This window comes from Cervus elaphus, chromosome 12 (assembly GCF_910594005.1).
Source record: "Cervus elaphus chromosome 12, mCerEla1.1, whole genome shotgun sequence".
Classification (NCBI taxonomy): Eukaryota; Metazoa; Chordata; class Mammalia; order Artiodactyla; family Cervidae; genus Cervus; species Cervus elaphus.
In genome coordinates this window covers 23,279,134-23,300,903 of record NC_057826.1, presented here as the reverse complement: position 1 = coordinate 23,300,903, position 21,770 = coordinate 23,279,134, and the positions used below count along the sequence as shown (strand labels likewise).

Genomic DNA, 21,770 nt, shown 5'->3' with positions numbered 1-21,770 from the left:
ATTTAACCTACAGAACTGTAAAATAATAAGTTTACGTTGTTTTAAGCCACTAAATTTGTGGCAACTTGTCACAGTAGTATAGGAAACTATATGCTGTAAGAGACATTTTCCAAAGAGGCTAAATTATATTCTCAATGGTGGTGTATTAGTATTCTAGTTACTTTACGTTCTAATCAACACTTGGTATGATCACTCTTTTTAATTTTAGTCATTGTAATAGGTAAATATATAGCAGTATTTCATTGTGGTTTTTATTTCAGTTTTTCTTGTGAATATTGATTAGCATCTCTTCTGTGCTTATTTGCCATCTGCATGTCTTTGGTGAAGTGTCCAAGTTCCAAATCTTTTTCCATTTTTAAATTTAATTTTCGTATTGTCTGATTTTTTTCTAGTCTTTGTCAGATATGTGGTTTGCAGAGAGTTTCTTCCAGTCTGTGACCTGCCTTTTCCTTCCTTCTCAGCTGTGTCTTTTGAAGTAAAGAAGTTTTAAATTTTGGTTAAGTGCAAAGTATCCGTATTTTCTTTTATGAGTCTCAGTTTTGGCATTGTATAAAGAACTCTTTGCCAAACCAGAATCACAAAGATTTTCTCCTCTGTCTTCTTCTATAAATTATATATTTTACCTTTAGATCTGTGTTATACTTTTTAGTTACTTTTTGTGTAGAGGTGTAAGTTGAGTTTCATCTGTTTGTCCAGTTGTTCCCATGTCTGTTTGTGAAAAAGACTCTTCTCCATTGACTTGTCTTTGTCTCTTGGTCAAAAACCGTTTGACCACTTTTGTGTGGGTTCCTTTCTAGCCTCCTGTGTGTTCCATTGTTGTATTTGACTTTTTTTGTTTTCTGACAGTATCACAGTGTCTTGATTAATACAGCTTTAAAATTCAGTCTTGAGATCAGGTAATGTGAGTTCTGTAACTTTTTTTTTTCAAAATTGTTTTAGCTATCTTAGTACTTCTGCCTACATTTTAGAATCAGCTTATTGCTATAAATATGTATAAATTTTGCTAGGATTTTGCAGGTCAGGAAGCAACAGTTAGAACTGGACATGGAACAACAGACTGGTTCCAAACAGGAAAAGGAGCATGTCAAGCCTGTATATTGTCACTCTGCTTATTTAACATATGCAGAGTACATCATGAGAAACTGGATGTGGGCTGGATGAAGCACAAGCTGGAATCGAGATTGCTGGGAGAAACGTCAATAACCTCAGATAAGCAGATGACACCACCCTTATGGCAGAAAGTGAAGAAGAACTAAAGAGCCTCTTGATGAAAGTGAAAAAGGAGAGTGAAAAAGTTTGCTTAAAACTCAACATTCAGAAGACTAAGATCACGGCATCTGGTCCCATCATTTCATGGCAAATAGATGGGGAAACAGTGTCAGACTTTATTTTTTTGGGCTCCAAAATCACTGCAGATGGTGACTGCAGCCATGAAATTAAAAGATGCTTGCTCCTTGGAAGAAAAGTTATGACCAACCTAGACAGCATATTAAAAAGCAGAGACATTACTTTGCCAAAAAGGTCCATCTAGTCGAAGCTATGGTTTTTCCAGTAGTCATATATGGATGTGAGAGGTGGACCATAAAGAAAGCTGAGCGCCAAAGAGTTGATGCTTTTGAACTGTGGTGTTGGAGAAGACTTGAGAGTCCGTTGGACTGCGGGAAGATCCAACCAGTCCATCCTAAAGGAAATCAGCCCTGAATATTCGTCGGAAGGACTGATGCTGAAGCTGAAACTCCGATACTTTGGCCACTTGATGCGAAGAGCTGACTCACTGGAAAAGACCCTGATGCTGGGAAAGACTGCGAGAGAAGGGGATGACAGAGGATGAGATGGTTGGATGGCATCACTGACTCAATGGACATGAGTCTGAGTAAATTCCGGGAGTTGGTGATGGACAGGGAGGCCTGGCATGCTACATTCCATGGGGTCACAAAGAGTTGGACATGATTGAGTGACTGAACTGAACTGAGGATTTTGAGATTGTTGTAGATTAGTTTGATAATTGACATCTTAACAAAATAGAGTTTTCCAATCTATGAACATGTTGTTTCTCTCTATTTAGGTCTTTTATTTCTTTCATGAGTGTTTTGTAGTTTTCAACATGTAGATCCTGCAAATGTTTTATTAGTTCTATACCTAAGTATTTCAGTTTTTTAGTCCTATTGCAAATGTCATTTTTAACACCTTGTCTTTCCAGTTGACCATTGCTAGTATGTAGAAATGCAATCAGTTTTTATATGTTGCCTTTGTATTCTGAGTTTTTATTAAATTCATTTATAACTTCTAGGAGCTTTTTCCTGTAGATATCTTGGAATTTGTCTAAGGAGGCAGTCGTGTCATTTATGAATAGAGAAACCTACCTTCCTTTCCTGTATGTCTTTTTTCCCTTGACTTTTTGCAGTGTCTAGGACTTCCAGTGATTAGTAGGGTTGAAAAGGAACATCCTTGCCTTGTTCACAATCTTAGAGCATTCAGTCTTTCACCTTCAAAGTGTAATTAATGCTAGATGTAAGTCCTTTTGTAGATTCTCTAAATCAGATTAAGGAAATTTCCTTCTGTTCTGAGGTGGCTGAGAGTTTGAGGGGGGTTGTTTGTTTGTGTTTTTAATTATGAATCGATGTTGAATTTTGTCAGATGCCTTTCTGCATCTATTGAGGTGACCATTTGAATTTTTTTAATCTGTTAATATGGTGAGTTACACTGATTAATTTTTCAATGTTGATGTGGCCTTGTGTGTTTTTGGGAATAACTCCAGAGTTGTTGCAAACTAAATAATTTTGGGTTATTTTCCTTTGATATTGACATTTTCCTTAAAAATAAAGAGGAAACTGAATATAAGATTTTGTGAAAGTGTTTATAAAGTCAGCAAAATCAAGGTATTCATTAACAGTTATGTATATTTCATATGTTGTAGGACTTCTTGATCTATCTATACTGGAGTTTATAGACTGTACTTTACCACTATAGGACTCCTGTTTAAAATTACTAAATGAAGAAAGAAAATGTTTATAACACTGTAATCAAGCATTTCCTCATGCTTAATTTAAGCAAATTGTTTAAGTGTATTTGGATAGTGAAGTATATTTTGAGTGAAGATAAAATTATTTAATTGGGAGATTTTTTGCTTGGAATGAAAGCACTGGGAATTGCACATACCATGGGGGTGGGGTGGGGTGGGAAGAAAGCTCCTTCAACACCAGAAAATCAACTATAGACCTTCGAGTAATCACATAAATGTTTGGTTTGATCCAAGTGTAATGAATTCAGTGAATATATTAAAAAGTGTGAAGTCAAGTATAAACTACTTAAAATACCAGGCTCTGTTTTGCTACACTGAAGATGTTCTTCTTGAAAAAATGTAGGTACATAGTAAAAAGATACATGTTTATTAAATATGTTTTAATATGGTGAATTGTGAGGTTTTTCCTCCATCAGTTCCTACTACAGAAGACAGTTTAATTGTTAAGAATGAAGTGTCATGGGAAATTCCCTGGCAGGCTAGTACTCTGCACTTCCCCTGCAGGAGGAGGCACAGGTTCCATCCCTGGTCGGGGTACTGAGACCCCAAACGGAGATCCCATACCTTACCATCTTCCCTTCAAAACAAATAACAAGGGTTCAGTAACTTCATAATCCAGCTGTTTAATTTTATCATTTTTATAAATTTGAGCTTATCATGATTTAAACATAAAGTTTCAAGCAATTTCTCATGTAATTTTGAAGTTCCTTCTTTTCTTAAGTTAACAGTTGTCTCAAAGATGCTAAACATTGAAGTTTTGAGGCCTCTGAGGTTCTTTGCATTTTTGATAATTTAAGACAGGGGTTGGCAAATTTCTGTAAAAGGCCAGGTAGTAAATATTTTAAGCTTTGCAGATTATACCAGTTCTGTTGCAGGTACCCAACTCTGCTGTTACAGTGCAAAGATGGCCAAATGAATCTGTTTTCCAGTAAAACTTTGTTTATAAAAACAAGGTATGCCTTATTTGGCCTGTGGGCTTAATTTGCCTATTTTGATTTTGGGCAAAAGTCAGCAGGAAAAATGAAAATAATTATAGTAATGCAGCAGAAAGACTTTAGGTTCAGCTGAGTTGGAAGGTTAGTCAGTGCTCTAATTCCCAGCCACGCCTTCATTTTCCTTATCTTTAACAGGTTGCCTTCTAGCAAGATGATTGAAAAAGATAAAATAGGGTATGGAAGGTACTGAGCAAAATATTCTGACATGTAGTAGATACTTAATAAGTATTTGCTTCCACAACCACGCCATTTTATGTTATTTTACAGTGTGTAGTTGTCCAAATATTAGAAATTATGGTTGTATTTATATTTCTAGCTAAATTATCTTTTGAATTATGCTTATTGGACATGTAAATTGTAACTGTTTGGCTTCACAGTAGTATCAGAAGCTTCACATGAAAAAATCGAGAGTTTGTGTTAAAATATAATTTATTTTGAGGATTTTACATTGTCACAAAAAATGTTTGATAATGTCACTTAAAATGCATTATTTTGATATGACCTAAGAAGTAGGTTTTCTGTATATTGAGTGCTTCAGAAGTGCCTGTAAGATTGTATATATTTAAATTAATTGACTGACTCATGTGAGTGAAGTGAACTGGGTGCTCTGCTAGGATTTGGTTGTACTTTAAAAGTACTTATATTTAGGTGCTCATTTTTGTGTAATGTTTGGGACATAAGGGATGCTTTAGAAAGTTTTTCTTTCTTTCTGAATTTCTGTCCAGATAGAGCTGGATTTGAAATTTTAACTCCCCTCACCCCTCCAAAAAAAAAAAATGAGTGCTTTTTGGCAGATCAGAGGCAGAGATGCCACATATGTGGCTGTTGGATTAATTTTGCTCCAGTAGTTATTGGCAGGACTGGGTTTGGACCTCATGTACCAGATTATCTTTGTAGTACTGATTTCATTGCTCTGTTGTGTGGTTTGTTAGCTCTGTTATTATCTGCCTCTGGACTCCCAGAAATTGTTTTCTTGTCCCATGTTCTCCATTTTCCCCTTACAGCTTAAGCAGAAGCTGTTGCAAAGTCTTATCAAATTTTACTAAGAAAACTTTATATTATTGTTTAATCACAGTTACAGCTTATAATGCAATTGTATTATACTTAGTATGAAAGAAAAGTGTTTTTAAGCAGATTTTTAAAATTCAGCTTTATATTGATTATGTTATCTGTATGATACTTATGAATGAGTTGATTTTTCTTTGGTCTACAAGTAATCATTATAACTAGTTTATTCAGAAGATTATAGGTAAATACTGAATATTTATAATGTGAAGACTTTGGGTGGGATATAAGGAAGTATTAGATGAAGTCACTGCCCTCAAAGGCCTGGCTTTGAAGTAAGTATGGATAGTCCCTTAGAGACTAAGTTGGATTAAGAGAATTTATTAGTTGTTTGAAATGGACTGAATCACGGAATTGCTTAAATAATATGCAAATAAATTATAGGGTTCCTTTTATAGTGTTGCAGACTTATAACTTTTTAAAAATTATTTATCAAGGTTTGTTTAACTGCGTTACTGTTGGTAAGTTGTTTCTAACTTCTGGTTATTATGAGTAAATGTTACCATGAATGTTGCTGTAAGTTTAGTTTATGAAGGTGCATGTGAACACATGTTTCTCGGGAGCTCTGTTCTGTAGTATAGAGGCCACTAGCCACATGTGACTATTTAAATTTGGATTAACTAAAATTAAGAGTTCAGTTCTTCAGTTACACATGCCACATTTCAAGTGCTTGTTAGCCATATATGGCCAGTGTGGCTATGTTATTACTGCACAATGCAGATACAGAACATTTTCATTATTGCATATAACTGTCAGGGCACTCAAGGAAATTGTATCGTGAACCCCACAGTTAAACCTCTGGCCAGGTGATTTATCTGAGGACTATACAAATAAGCAAATAAGCTGCAGACATTTTTCAAAATAATGATTCACTTACAAGTAATCAGTAGATACCTAAGAGTTTATGAACAGAAATTTGGTGGTTCTTTGTAGTCATCTTAAAGGGACAGTGTTCTTTTTATATTTTACTCTTTTCTACTTTATTTCTTACTCTTATACTTTATGCCTTATCCTTTTATATTTCAATTTTATAGTGAGAATAGTATTTAATTTGGCTGAATCACAGTACTTTTTCCTTTCCCCTAACCCTATCCAGAACTGTATCCTTTGTCCCATCTCTTAGTATGTCATCCTTTATATATAGTTCTAAACATTAACAACTTTGTGAACAAATAGAGGTTCAGAGAGATTATTTTATCCTGATTCCTGTTGTAACTGATAGCAGGTGTTTGAACTCAGTTTATTTTTCTCCAAAGCCCTTGGATTTTTCTACTTTGTATTTTAGCCTGCCTTTAGACTTACCTTGTTTAACCCTGTCTTTTTGGTAAGATTAGAATCTTTTTTTAGGAAAGACATCTTTAATTTAGTATTTAAATTGTACTTGAATTAAAGTGAAGAACTTTGAACCTGTAAATTGTAAGCTCCTTAAGGGTAGGGGCTACGTCTTTTTATTTTAGTATCTCACTGCTTAATATGGCACGTAGTGGATGGATGTTATCAGTTTGCACTTTTTAATCATTTACTTATTAAACCTTAGCCTTACTTGTAAGTTTCATCCCAGAGACTGTTCTAACCTAGTCACCTCCTGTAGCCTGAGAGAATTTGAGATTCAGAACAGTTCCGTTTATTCGGTATTGACCATAAATGTGTTTATTGATGGATGGGGGTGGTGGTGTCTAACTTTCACACGTTCTTAATTAGCTTTACAAATATTAGATGTGAATGGATGAATTATGGGCTTTTCTGATAGACATCGTAGTTACAAACCTTGCACTGATTAAGTACTCATACTGTGGAATCAGCTTGGTGCTGAAATACCTTCTTGACTTGTGTGTGACTGGGCAGGTTAACCTGTGAAAATCTGATTCCTTCTCTGCAGAATGGGGTTGTACTTGTGCCTGATTCAGAGGTTGTAGGGAAGGAAACACCTTTTTCTCTTTCCTCCTAGGTTCTTTGTCTGGGGCTCTGCAAATTAAACTGACAGAAGGCAAGAGTAACAGAAGAAATGGTTTATCACTTATGCATATGGAAGGCTACAGAGGAAGGAATTGGAGACCATAGTAACAATGAGTCTGAGCGATAAATTGTGGCATAGAGACAAGACAAAGGAGAGAGGCTTTTTAGGGCCTGCAGATCGTGGGAATGTAAATATGTAGGGGCAACTAGTGGAATATAAAGATTATTTTAGTCAGGTTTGTTATGCAGATTTATGTCAGTGTTATCTGCATTGATAAGAGTCAACTCCGAGTATTGAGTTCCTCTTTCTGGTACTTTTACAAATGAAAATTCATGTTACCTTTAAAAAGGGAAATTTATGCTCTGCTTTTTAAGTCTGATAGGGGAAGGCAGTTTTTTTCTGTTGTATGCTCTTTTTTAATTGCCTTATCTCAAAATAACCGTTTTGCCAAAAATGTCACCTTTTGAAGTGGAATATTCAGATCCCCTCAGAGTCTTATTTTGAGGATTAATTGAAATGATGTATTAAGAATGATTAGCATAGTACCTGGTATATACATTAAGCACTTCATAAATGCTTATCCATAAATAAGAGAAAGAATACAAATCTGTTTTATGATACTTACATGGACTAGCAATGAACTGTATTATGTTTTCATAGATATATTTTGAATAGTTTGTGTGATTATCAATAATTTGATTATGCAGTTTTGTAGGAATGGTGTGAATTGGTTATCATAGACTGAGTCAGTGATGGATAATTGTAATTTTGTGTTGAGGAGTAAAGCTTTTTTTATCTCTGAAATAATAGTGAAAGTTAGCCGGGGGGAAAACAATTTGTTACTCTATTTATAAACAGCTTACGTATGTAGTGAGATCAAGTTCTGCTCAGCTTTACTAGTTTCTCTTATTGACTCTCAAGCATTAGTCAAGGATATTTTTCACTAGGTCATTTTTACTACACTTTAAAATAGGCTTAAAAAGTTAGCATAGTTTTTAGGGTTGAGTTTCATTATGGGGATTTAAAATTTTATGTCTAGAAAGCATTTGTTTAATTTTACTCATGTTAGAGTGCTTGAATTAGTGTTTTGTTTACTTTTTTTCCTTTTGTGTAATGGAAGCCTTTCATATATGCCTTGGGTCTTATACTCTTTCCCATTTATACAAGTTTTCTTAGGATGCTCTTCTACAGGTAATTCCTGAAGCATTTTCTGCAGTTGTAGTGCAGCACTTACAAATAGCATTGAAGTTCTGTAGAGGGTTTGTTTGTTTGCTTGTACACTTATACTTGTTTTTCCTACTAGAATTCAAGTTCCTTAAGAATTTAGACACTGCCTTAGCAATCTTCTTGCCAGTGACTATCCCAAGTTTTTGTACCAAATGAGTACTTAACATTGTTGAATGGATGTATAGTTTAGTAACCTTTTATAACTGTAGGATTTCTGTACATTAATCTTTCAGGTTGACCATTCATTCTTATTTCTTATAATATCCTCTTTATGTTTTACTGCCTTCTAAGACTGGTCAAAATCAAAACATTACTCATATCCTCAGTCACCAATTCTATAGTGCTAAAAGTTCAGTGGATTCTAAACTTGGTGACATTTGTATCCTCATCAGTCTTCTTCCTTTTCAAATTTGCCTTTCCTGTTTTGATAACATAACTTCTGGTCCTGAAAGTGTTCTCTATGGATTATTAATTTTAGTCAGTTTTCTTGTTCTGATAATTCTGAAATGATTATTTGGTATTCGTTCAATGACAGTGCAGATTTTTTTTTTAATTGCCAGTTGTTGAATTGCATACCAATAAACCATCTAGGTAGAGATAATCATCTACTAATTTGCTGGCCTTTGGAGTCTTTCTTTTTTTCCCTCTAGTAAACTATAAAACACTTGAGGTCAAAAGTTGGTATATCTTAACAGTGCACTTTTAGAGACCTGCAACTTGTGATACATGGGTTTCAGGGAAAGAAACTGACTAAAATGATTGACAACCTAAAATTAAAGGGGAAGGAGAAAATCTTTATAAAATAAGCATACAAATAAGCACCTAGAAAAAAAAACATTAACCCTGTGAGTTTGGTAATTAGGATTCTTTGAGTTTGTGATTGTGTATTATTAATATGATGAAAGATGAACTTGACTTACTATATTATAAAGTGTTAGTAGTCTGTTTTGGAATTTTTCTTTGAACTAATGCTGTTACTCTTTTGGTAAACTTGTCTCCTGTCATTTTTAAATTACGGATGTAATGTGTTCATTTTTGTGTGGTAGAAGAAGTCCTGACTTCTGAAGAGTTTTAATGATTGCTTAAGTGATTTATTTATAAATTTCTTATTGTTGCATTGTTTATAAACTTGTTTAGGATCTTAGGGATAATGTTTTGATTCCTTCTATTTGCTTAATTGTTCTAGAACTCTTGAAAGGGCTTTGGTGCTTCTGCTAATGTTTTGTACTCTAAGAAGGTAGTTGTAATTTTAAAAGTCACTATTTTTTCTTTCAAAAAAGTGTTATCTGTGTGGTTTCCCCCCCCTCAAATTATAAAAGTAACACATTTTTTGTCAGTGTTTTGTAAGGTGTCCAAATTGTACAGGAAGTAAAACCTGATAAATAAGTTATCCTTATTTTTCAGAGATACTAAGTGAAAACAATATTCCGTGCATTTTTCTGGACTTTTTGTGAATAACTTTATAAAATGTTTTTATGTACATTTATAAAAATGTGATGATATGTATGTGTGTGTTTGTCACTCAGTCGTGTCTGACTCTTTGCAACCTCATGGACTGTAGTCTGCTAGGCTCCTCTGTCTATGGGATTTTCTAGGCAAGAATACTGAGTTGGTTGGCATTTCCTTCTCCAGGGGATCTTCCCAGCCCAGGGATCGAACCTGGGTCTCCTGCAATGCAGGCAGGTTCTTTACCATTTGAGCCACCAGGGAAGCCCCTGGGTGATATTGAAGTACCATTAATTAACTCACTTGCTTTTTTTATTCCATGTCAGTAGCTACATTAAAAAAAATCTGAAATAAACAGGTGACATTCTTTTTTTTTCTTTCTTTTTTCTTTTTTTGTCACACTTGTGCAGCTTGCGTGATCTCAGTTCCTCCACCAGTGATGGGCCACAGCAGTTAACACCTGGAATTCTAACCACTAGACCACCAGGGGACTCTCTTAATAGTATATTCTGTTTAACACAATGTCTAAAAAATTACCATCTCTGCATGTATTAAATGCAAAAAATAATGAAATGTTTTGTATTTGTTTTCCCCCCCATGAAAGTGTGTGAAAGTGTTAGTCACTACGTTGTGTCCAACTCTCTGCACCAGTGTTCAGCCCAGTCCACCAGGCTCCCCTGTCCATGGAGTTCTCCAGGCACGAATATGGGAGTGATCTTCCCAACCTAGGGACTGAACCTGGGTCTTCCTGCCTTGCAGTCAGGTTCTTTACCAGTTGAGCCACCAGGGAAACCCATTTTTCCCCCATGCTGAGTCTTTAAAATCTAGTGCATGTTTTATACTGATGACACATCTCAGTTAGAATGATAGACTTTCATTAGAAATACTTAATCTATATTTAGATTTTTAAAATTTTATAGTTGAAAAAGTAGAGTAACATACCCAAATTGTTCCTAACATACTCTATAGGATAAATTTCTAGAAAAGGAATTGTTAGTGAAGGTTTATTTAAAATTTTTGGTATTTGTTGTTGTTCAGCTGCTCAATCATGTCCGACTCTTTGTGACCCCCATAGACTGCAGCATGCCTGGCTTCCCTGTCCTTCACTATCTGCCGGAGCTTGCTCAAACTCATGTCCATCAAGTCGATGATGCCAGCCAATCATCTCATCCTCTGTCATCCCCTTCTCCTGCCTTCAATCTTTCCCAGCGTCAGGGTGTTTTCTAATGAGTCGACTCTTAGCATCAGGTGGCCAAAGTATTGAAGCTTCGGCTTTAGCCTCGTTCTTTCCAATGAATACTCAGGGTTGATTTCCTTTAGAATCGGCTGGTTTGATCTCCTTGCAGTCCAAGGGACTCTCAAGAGTCTTCTCCAACACCACAGTTCAAAAGCATCAGTTTTTTGGTGCTCAGCCTTCTTTATGGTCCAGCTCTCACATCCATACGTGACTGCTGGAAAAACCATACCTTTGACTATGTGGACCTCTGTTGGCAAGGTGATGTGTCTGCTTTTTAATACACTGTCTAGGTGTGTCATAGTTTTCTTCCAAGGAGCAAGTGTCTTTTAATTTCATGGCTGAAGTCACCGTCTGCAAGGATTTTGGAGCCCAAGAAAATAAAGTCTATCACTGTTTCTATTGTTTCCCCCTCCATTTACCATGAGGTGATGGTAGCAGATGACATACAGCAGTGAAGTTAAATGAAGCAGTCAAGCAAGAAAAGATGAATTTCCCATAATCATGTTTTAAAGGTAAAAGAATGATGTAAATGGGTGTTTTTTTTTTTTTTTTTTAAAGGAAGCCTGTAGTCAGTATGGTATTGTTTTACAGAGACAGCTAACTTAGCCACATGAAGGTTCACTTATCCAGCTTTTAGTTCCTGTTCTATTAACTTCTAGCTCTGAAACTTAGCTTACAGTGCTTGCATATCTTCTGGGAAATGGGGATATCTGACTTGCTCAAATTTCAGGGTACCTGTGGAGATCAAATGAAATAATGTGCTTGAATTACTATAAAAACTGAAAAGCTTTACAAATAAACGTGGAAAATGTGAATATGTAAATCACTTACAAATTTTCATTTCTGGCCTTTGAATCCCTGTCTAGCAGTTAACAGCAAGACAGAATTCCCATTCTAAATGCAGTACTTCTAAAATGCAATTTATTGTATTTCCAGTTCTCTCCTCTCCTTTTTTTCCATGGGAAAAAAACCTTTTTCTCTGAGTTTTCCTATTTTAAGGTCCTGTAATTTCTGCCAGGTTCAACTATCATGCTCAGTATTACAGAATTGTATTTGGTCCCTGGTCTCCAAAGCCAGTCAGATCATCCTTTATTATAAGCATTGTTTGAAATTATCCCTTTCCTTCTGCTATTTCCTTTATCCTCCCATGCATAAAGTATTAAAACATTGTCTCTATTGACTGCTTTACTTACATTCCTCTTAATCAACTGGTTACAGTGTAAAGAAGATTTAACTTTCTAAAAACTTCTTTGTTACCAATTCTGTTTAAATTCCAAAACCCATAGTTTCCCATTGCTTGCAGGAGAAAATTCCAGCAATTTAGTTTGCATTTAGAGTCTATTCTGGCTTTATCTTCTATCTCTTACACTGGCTCTGTTCCTTATCAGAGACTGTTCTTGTTCTCCCAACTAGGCCTTATATATTCTTGATTGGTAGCGATATTACTGAAAAGCCACATTGCAAGTAATTTTATCCCACAAGTTTAAAAATCCATTTCTAGTCAGTTTGAAAATGTTGTAAGTTGTCTTTTGTTCTAATTTCTTTTTTCAGAAATTTACTAACCTTTTGGATGCATTTAATCTTTCATTACCCAGTAGTTGAAGGTGATAATGGGGCAGTTCAAGTAACCAACCATTTGATATCTTTGATACTGTTTGGCTTTTAACCAGTTCTTACTATGAGTCTGTGGTCTTAAATATCTCCTAAGACCTTCAACCTTGTGTTTGATATAAGCAAATGGAGAATTTTCACACTGGGGGGAAAATAAAAACTATAATACTTTTCACTTAAGAATATTACATGATATATAGGGAGCTTAGTATCGTCTGGTTAAAAGAAAAAAAAAGATTTGTTATTCCTCCACCAGTTCTTAATATTGCAAGATATTAATGGGCTATGACGTTTTGCCTCTTCTGCCATATTCACCTGATCTCTCACCTACTGACTTCCACTTCTTCAAGCATCTCAACGACTTTTTCCAGGGAAAACTCTTCCACAACCAGCAGGAGACAAAAAAATGCTTTCCAAGAGTTCATTGAATCCCGAAGCATGGATTTTTACACTACAGGAATAAGCAAACTTATTTCTTGTTGGCAAAAATGTGTTGATTTTAATGGGTCCTATTTTGATGAATAAAGATGTGTTTAAGCCTAGTTAGGATTTAAAATTCACGGTATGAAACCACAGTTATTTTTTGCACCAACCTAATACCTCCTATCACCATCACTGCTACTCAAATTCATATAAGTAATCATTCTACTTTTGTCCTCTGTAAAATACCATCTGAGGATGTTGTAAGGAATATATGATACAAAGAACTTGAAACCATGTGTTCAAGAGTGCATGTTATAACTGTTGAATGTTTATTCTTTTTTCTGGCTGCACTAGGTCTTCTTCTTGCACAGTCTTTCTCTACAGAGCAGGGGCTACTTTTTTGCTTTGGTGCACAGGCTTCTTGTTGCTGACATGGGCACTCGGGCAGGTAGGCTCAGTAGTTGTGGCACACAGTAGCTGTGGCTCCGCAACATATGGGATCTTTTTGGACCAAGGATCGAACCTGTGTCCCCTGCATTGGTAGGTGGATTTTTAACCACTGGACCACCAAGGAAGTCCCATTGAATATTTATTTTGAGGTGCTCCTTGGGCAAAATACTTTGCTTCTTTAAACCTGTTTGCTCTTTTGTCGTTGGGTATAACGCTAATACTTACACTTGGATACTTTTTTGAGGATTAGCTGTATAAAGTATGGTAGCACAGTGTTCAGGACACAGACTTAGTAAATACTATTTGACTATTAAATGTTTTGTCTATACATTTTTTTAAAACAGTTCTAGTTTTTGTTTTTGATCACAGTGCACAACATGTGGGATCTTAGTTTTCTGACGAGGGATCCCTAACCCACGCTGCTGGCTTTGAAAGCATAGTCCTAACCACTGTGGAACGCCAGGAAAGTCCCCATCTATACATTTTTTTAGTCTTGCTTGGGCCACTTTTAATGTAAGTATTTATCATTTTGTATGCGTGTTTAGTCTCTCTGGCCAGATTGTAATCATGTGATGGTGGTGGAGGTGGTGGAATGTAGTATATGCTGGAATATATTATTAAAACTGTATTTGCACTGCCATTCAGGTTTTAGTATGCAATACAAGGCAATTTATTTGGCAGTAGTTTTTATTACATTTAATGAGCTCTTTCCATCCACTGCCAAGATGACCCTTGAAATAAATCTTTCCCTGAACATTTTGAAAAACAGTAGATTAGATGACATTAAGTATCTTTCAGCCTCCATATTTATTTAGAAACTAACAGTACTTGAAAAAGAGTTTTGTCTTGGAAGTCTGAGAAGCTTAATGAAAATTATTGAATGAGTGAATGCCTCAGTTTGGGTTAGTAATTGCTTGGTTTAATTCAGGGACTTTTAAAGTGAAACTGTTAGTCATTCAGTTGTGTCCAACTCTTTGTAACCCCATGGACTGTAGCCCACCAGGCTCCTATGTCCGTGAAATTCTCCAGGCAAGGATACTGGAGTGGATAGCCATTCCTTTCTCCAGGAAGTCTTCCCGACCCAGGGATTGTGCCCTGGTCTTCCACAATGCAGGTAGATTCTCTACTCTCTGAGCCACCAGGGAAGCCCCAGAGTCTCTCAACTTTGGTATTATTGACATATTTTGTGCTGGATCATTCTTGGCAGGGGGGTGCTATCTTGTGCATGTTTAGCAACATATCCCTAGCCTCTGCTACGTAGATGCCAAAAGCACCCCTCAACCCAGTCCTGACAGTGAATATATCTAGACGTTGTCAGAATCCTGGTGGGGACAGGTGGGAGGCAGAATCACCTGTGATGGAGAGCCCCAGTGATCCAAAACTGTTTAAATCTAGTCTTTTATTTGTAAAAGACTTTATAAGTCAGTCTTTGGTAAACTTTGGCAAATCAATATTTTAGGATACAGATATTTAACAAATTACAAATGCAGCGGTATTTTTTCCATGTTGTCTTGTAATTTTTAATCTCAAGGCAATTGTGTGGCCTAAAATTACAGGCTAAGAATAGGAGCTTGAAAACTAAAATCTTTTCTGTTTCTGATATCTTTTATATGCAGCTTTTGCCAAGAATGTTTAAAGCTGCTAAGTCTTTGAAAGTTTTCATTTGAGAAAGATGTGTCTTCTAAGCTATTGACATTGCCCTGTTGATACCCAGTTAAATTGAACAGGAATCCTATCTTTTTTTTTTTTGTCTGTGAGAGCAGTTCACTTCAAGTACCTTTAAACTGTATGTTACTCCTGCCTCCCTTTGAAATCTTTACTCATTTAATTTCTACTTTGAGGATATTTTTCAAATGAATTTTGCTTGGGTTCTGACGCATTTAATAGTACATTCTAAATAAAGTAGTTTTAAAACCGTGAGGATAGCAGTGGCTTCTTTGGAATGCAGTTCTCTGGATGATAAATAAAGGTTCCTTAATCTGAAACCTAAACCATGAATTAGGTAGAATTTTAGAAATTCCCTTATTATAGGACTTGTCAGAAGTTCCATTAAAAAATAAACCCAGGATATTTGCATTTGATCTATTTCTTAAGGAACTTGGTTAGTCAGCTGTATAAATGCTTTGCTGCTGTAAAGGTTTTTTTACATTGTACTTCATGAATTAAGCTTACTTCAAATATATTATTTTTATTTTAAAATTTATTTTAAAAGTATGTTTAGTTCTTCATAAAGAATAATTGGGAAAAGTAGTGTTTCAGTTAAATGTTTGGTGAATTTATATATTTTTGCTTAAATTGTTGTTGGTAGTAATTTCTGAGTTAATGTTTTTCATGAGTAGCCAAGTAGCCAACATACAGTTGACCCTTGAACAACATAGGTTTGAACTGTGCAGGTTCATGTGTAGGTGGATTTTTTTCAGTAGTAAATACTACAGTACTACAGGGTTCATAGTTGGTTGAATCCATGAATGGAGAACTGTGGATATGGAGAAATCACCTGTATGGAGAACCTCCTATAAGTTATACATTTTCCACTGCACAGAAGGTTGGTGTCCCTGTACCCTGTGTCATTCAGGGATCATTACTATTTGAGTTTTGAATTGTATTTAGTTTTACATATAGCTAAGTTTCTTCTCTGTGACGATGATGCACAGGGCATTCATTGTTGGAAACTAAAATCTGTGCATTGAGTTAAACATTTATTGATGAAATAGGATTTTTTATGTGATGTCAGTATATGAGTTGGTCTTTTTAAAAAATTGGTTTTGTTAGCCGATCACCAGCCCAGGTTGGATGCATGAGTCAAGTGCTCAGGGCTGGTGCTCTGGGAAGACCCAGAGGGATGGGATGGAGAGGGAGGTGGGGCGGGGGGGCATCGGGAAGGGGAACACATGTAAATCCATGGCTGATTCATGTCAATGTATGGCAAAAACCACTACAGTATTGTAAAGTATTGCAATTTTATTGCAACTGATAAAAATAAATGGGGAAAAAAATAAATAAAATTCATACCCCCCCAAAAAATCACAAAAAATTGGTTTTGTTAAGATACCATTTACATGTAATAAGATGCAGTTTTAAATGTATTATTTAAAATCAGCTCAGTAAGTGTAATACATTAAAATTCATTAATTTTATGTGTTCAATTTGAATTTTGAAAACAACTTTTTTAAGATATAACGTTCTATAAAATCCACATGTTTTATAAGTACAGTTTGAGTTTCATTAAATCTATATCATGTAGGGGTCACTGAAATCTAGTTTTATTACACTTCCATGCCATGAGAAAGTTCCCTCATCTCCTATCACAGCCAGTTTCTGTGGCCACCCTCAGCTGCAGGAAGCCACCAAAATGCTTTTCTAACAGCACTAATTTTGCCTTTCCTAGAAATTTCATACGAATGGAATCATCTAGTATGTACTCTTGTATTTGGCATTATATTTTTGAGGCCATCCATGTTATTAAGTAAGTAAACTCACTCAGTCGTGTCCGACTCTTTGCGACCCCATGGACTGTAGCCTACCAGGCTCCTTTGTCCATGGGATTTTCCAGGCAAGGGTACTGGAGTGGGTTGCTGTTTCCTTCTCCAGGGGATTACTGAATAGTATTCCATTTTTTTAAATGTATCCTTTCATCAGCTGAAGGACATTTGAATTGTGTCCAGTTTTAAGCTATCATTATTAATAATGCCTTTATGAATATCCCATATAGATCTTTCTTTCTTTTACAAATAAAAGTATGTATTTCTCATATGGAATCACTGGATTATATATCATAAGTATATGTTTAACTTTTTAAGGAATTGTCAAACTGATCACCAGTTCATGTTCTTACCAGTATGAGGGTTTCAGTTTCGCCACATCCTCTCCAAAGCTTACTGTTGTCAATCTTAAATTTTAGTGATTTTATTGTGTTTGTAATAGTGGTGGTTTAGTCACTAAGTCGTGTCTGACTCTTGTAATCCACGGACTATAGCCTGCTAGGCTCCTCTGTCCAAGGGATTTTCCAGGTAACAGTACTGGAGTAACCACTCCAGTGGTTACTGGAGCCATTTCCTTCTCCAGGAGATCTTTCCAACCGCGGGATTGAACCTGGATCTCCTGCACTGCAGGCAGATTCTTTACCAACTTGAGCTTCCAGGGAAGTCCTATTTGTAATGGTATTTCATTGTATTATTTAACAGCTTTATTGAGCTATGATTTGGATACCATGTATATATAATTCATCCAATTCAAGTGTGCAGTTCATTGGCTTTGCATATATTCAGAATTCTGTGATCATTACCACAGTCAGTTCTAGAACATTTTCATCACCCCTCGAAAGAAACCTGCATCCCTTAGCCATTCTCTCCCATCTCACACACACACACCAGCTCTCGGCAGTCACTAATCTACTTTCTGTCTCTCTAGATTTGCCTATTCTAGATATTTCATAAATGAAATCATATAGTCCTTGGTCCTTTCTGACTGGCTTCTTTCACTTCTGTTTTCAGAGTTCATCAGTGTTGTAGCATGTATCAGTACTTTTTATTGCTCAGTAATACTTCATTTTGGATACACTATCCATTTATCAGTTGATGGGCATTTGGATTTTTTTTCTCTACTTTTGGGTATTAATACTGCTGTAAACATTTTTGTACAGGGTTTTCGTATGACCATATATTTCATTTCTCTTGGTTGTATACCTGGAAGTGGAATTGCTTTATGTTTAGCCTTTTGAGAAATTGCCAGGAGAAGGAAATGGCAACCCACTCCAGTGCTCTTGCCTGGACAATTCCATGGACGGAGACCCTGGCAGGCTATAGTCCATGAGATCACAGAGTCGGATACAACTGAGTGACTATCACTCATGCTTTATTTTGTTTGCTGGTATATATTGTTTAATTTTAATCTTCAACATGGTGGAATGACATTTTTGATGTCTTCTTGTCAATATTATTGTATTTGATGTACCTAATAAACACTTTCACTATTTTTAATAAATTCCTTTAATAACAATATATGCCAGCAAGAATCATAACAATTTCTAGCCAAATTGTCAAATTTCTGATTCTGTTTCAATAAAAATGTTCTCTCTAAAAATAAAAAAAAAAAAAAATTTTTAAGAGAAATTGCCAGACTGTTTTATAGTGTAACTGTTGCATTTGACATTCCCAACAGAAGTGTATGAGTTTTAGCACTTCTTTTTTTTTTAAATTTTAGCCATCCTAGTGGGTGTTTTGGTGTCTCATGGTTTTGATTTCCTTTTCTCTGATGACTAGTAATGTTGAATATCTTTTTATGCATACATTTAATAAAGCCATTTGTATATCTTCTTTGGAGAACTGTCTATTCAGGGGCTCTTCCCACTTTAAAATCAGACAGTCTTTTTACTATAGAGTTGTGTTTGTTATATATTCCAGATAAAAGTCCTGAATCAAATAAATGATTTGCAAATATTTTCTCCTTTTGTGTACACATTGTTCACATTCTTCATGGTGTCCTTTGAAGCACGAGGTTTTAAATTTTGATGAAATCTAATTTATCTGTTTTCCTTTTGTTGCTTGTACTTTTGATTTGTCTTAAGAAACCATTGCCTAATCAAGGTCATGAAGATTTATGCCTAAATTAAGTTTTATAGAGTTCTTATGTGTGTGTTTTTGACCCATTTTGAGTTAATTTTTGTATATGGTATAAGGTAAGAGTCCAATTAATTCTTTTGCATGTGGATGTCTGGATATCTAGTTTTCCTAGTGTTATTAAGAGACCATTTTTTTAATGTTTTCTTCCCCCCATTTAATTTGTCTTGGTACTCTTGTTGAATTGCCTGTAAATGTTGGAGATTATTCTGGTCTCTTAAATTCTGTTCCATTGATTTCTGTCTATCCTATGCCAGTATCTCATTGTGGTTTTATTGGCGTAACTAATGATGTTGAATATTTTTCCAAATGTTTGTTGTTACTGTTTGTATGTCTTTGGTGGTCAAATCTTTTGCCTCTTTTAAACAATTACATCATTTGACTCGCAGAGTTGTAAGAGTATTTATAGTGAATATAAATATTTTGCAAGTATTTCTTGTTTTTTTTATAGCTTGCCTTTTCATTTTCGTAACAGTATCTTTTAGTGGCATATTTGGGGGTGGCATATTCTGCCACTCTTCAGTGGATTCTGAAAACCTTGTGGAATCAACAGATCTTGGCAACTGATTAGAACATCTTGGAGATAGTCATATAATTAACAATAGTAGGGAAGAAGTTGAGGTCAGTTTAGGATATATTGAAATTGAGATTCCTGATGACATCCATGTAAAAATGTACTTTCTGTTCCCTCAACTTGGAACCTTTTATTTCTGGATATTCCCACAGCTGACTTTTTTTTTTTTTTTGGTCATTCAAGTCTCAGCTGAGTTATCGCTTCCTAAAATAGACCTTTCCTGACCATCTTATCTAATGTTGCACCTTCCAAACATCATTCCAAACATGTCTATTACATAACCCAATTTTACTTTCTCTGTACTCCTTTCTCTGAAGTCATCTTACTGTGTATTGGCTTTTTGTTCTATGTTATCCTATCAAAATATAATCTTCCATTAGGATAGAATCCTCTGTCTTGGTCTTCAATGTGGCGTTAACATTTCCCCCTCTGAATTAACTGTGGTTCCTTTCTGTCAAATTCTTTTTGGATCCTAAACTTCTCATTTTCTTGGCCTTATGAAACCATTTATAAAGTTTAAAATTGATCCAGAAGTTGTAGTTAAAACAGAGAAAGAAATCCCTTAAACTGCATTTTTGTTTGAGCCTTACCTAGAGATAAAAAAAAAGTCACTAAAAATAATCTACAGAAGGGTCATGCCCTTTTTCTTTCTCATCATTGACTTCAGGTAATTTACATAGATTTTAATTGATGTTCATTAGTGATGGGTGTGTGTGCATTTTTATTGCTTTATACTGAGAAATCCTAGTTATCTGGAAACAGAATTGGATATCATATTGAATTAATTTTTCTGTCCTTTCCCTCTCTCTAAAAGATTCTGCAGACTTTTACACTTGATTGTCTCTTTTCTTTTTACAGAGTAAGAAAGTCTGAGTTTTGTGAAAAAATCAGAAAAGAACTAAGAAGATAGTCGACAAGAACTTTCCGATTTGCATAATGTAAGTTCTTTTCACTATTCTTGGCCTGAATTTTGTGTTAGCTGACAAAGCTGTTTCTATGGAAACAAATAGTGCAACTTCTGAGAATGTCAGAGGAATGCTGATCACTTAAAATGAGACTTTCCAGCTGCTGGTCAAAGGGCATTACTCCTAGGAGAAGGGGAGGAAGGATGAATTAAAAAAAATATCTGGAGTTCTAGATGCTAGTGTAGACCAAGTATGTTTATACCCATGAAGTATATATTTTACATTTCCCTCTGCCTAAAAGTTAGGATACTGATTATATAGGAACTCATCTTCTTATAGCAGTTCAGGTTTCCTGGCTCTCATACGAGTGGTTTTGTTTCTTGGTTTCTTGGTATGGAGTTTTCAGTGGGCCTGTATCCCTCAGGCTATTTCAGGCCCCCCATTCTCAATCATTTGTACTTACTGAAACTTACTTAGCTTCTTTTTACCCCCTTCTTCTGTATTCAATTCACATAAGCAGAGCCCTTTTTCTCTCTCGCTAGTTTGAAGTTAGCATTGAAATTGCTTTGGCCTGTGAGCCTGAAAATTCATTTTCTTCTTTTGTGGAATACATAAAGAGAGTTGTTTTACTTATTTATTTTTTTCTTTCTACACCCCCTCGCCGCGACCCGCCCGCCCCAGTCCCACGAGGTGGGATGTATAAGTTGGGATTCTGATGAGGATTTGAAATGTGAGCCTTCAAGGCATTTTTGAAACAATTAATTTATAATTAGAGGATAGAGAAGAGAGGGATACTCTTTACGGCCAGCAGCTTGTAACTACATTAACTGCATAAGGCAGTCTTTTATTTACATACAAGGAGGTAATTCTCTAGTTCAGTCATTTACCTGCCTCCAAATCCAAATCGTCAAACAAAAGACTGTTTTTTCTTTTTTGAGAATGAGAGTATAATTCCTTTGGATTGGTACTCTTTCATTGTTTATTTTTATGTGTTGACTGCATAAATGAGCTAGAATATTCGTGGTTTGTCTTTAAAAATTATAATGATCTTTAATTTTAAAACTATGGGACACAGCATAATGTTTCTTTGATTCTGGAAGAATCTGTCTTGTACCTCATGAATTAACTCATGAGCATTATTATTAAGTCTTGGAGTTTTGGTACTGTGAGATCATTATTTAATTGAGGTGATCTGGAAAATTTTCTTGAAATAGTGGCTTGTGGTAGATCTTGAAAGTAG

General features: G+C 35.4%; 1 protein-coding gene across 2 annotated transcripts in view; it reads left to right on the top strand.

Moving 5' to 3' along the window:
- PALS1 (protein associated with LIN7 1, MAGUK p55 family member) overlaps positions 1-21,770 on the top strand; it is a 73,873-nt gene that overhangs the window by 3,644 nt on the left and 48,459 nt on the right. For both annotated transcript variants that reach the window (XM_043920879.1, XM_043920880.1), the window contains exon 2: positions 20,484-20,563. The gene's annotated coding sequence lies outside the window, so the exon portion shown is untranslated. The remainder of the gene's footprint in view (positions 1-20,483; positions 20,564-21,770) is intronic.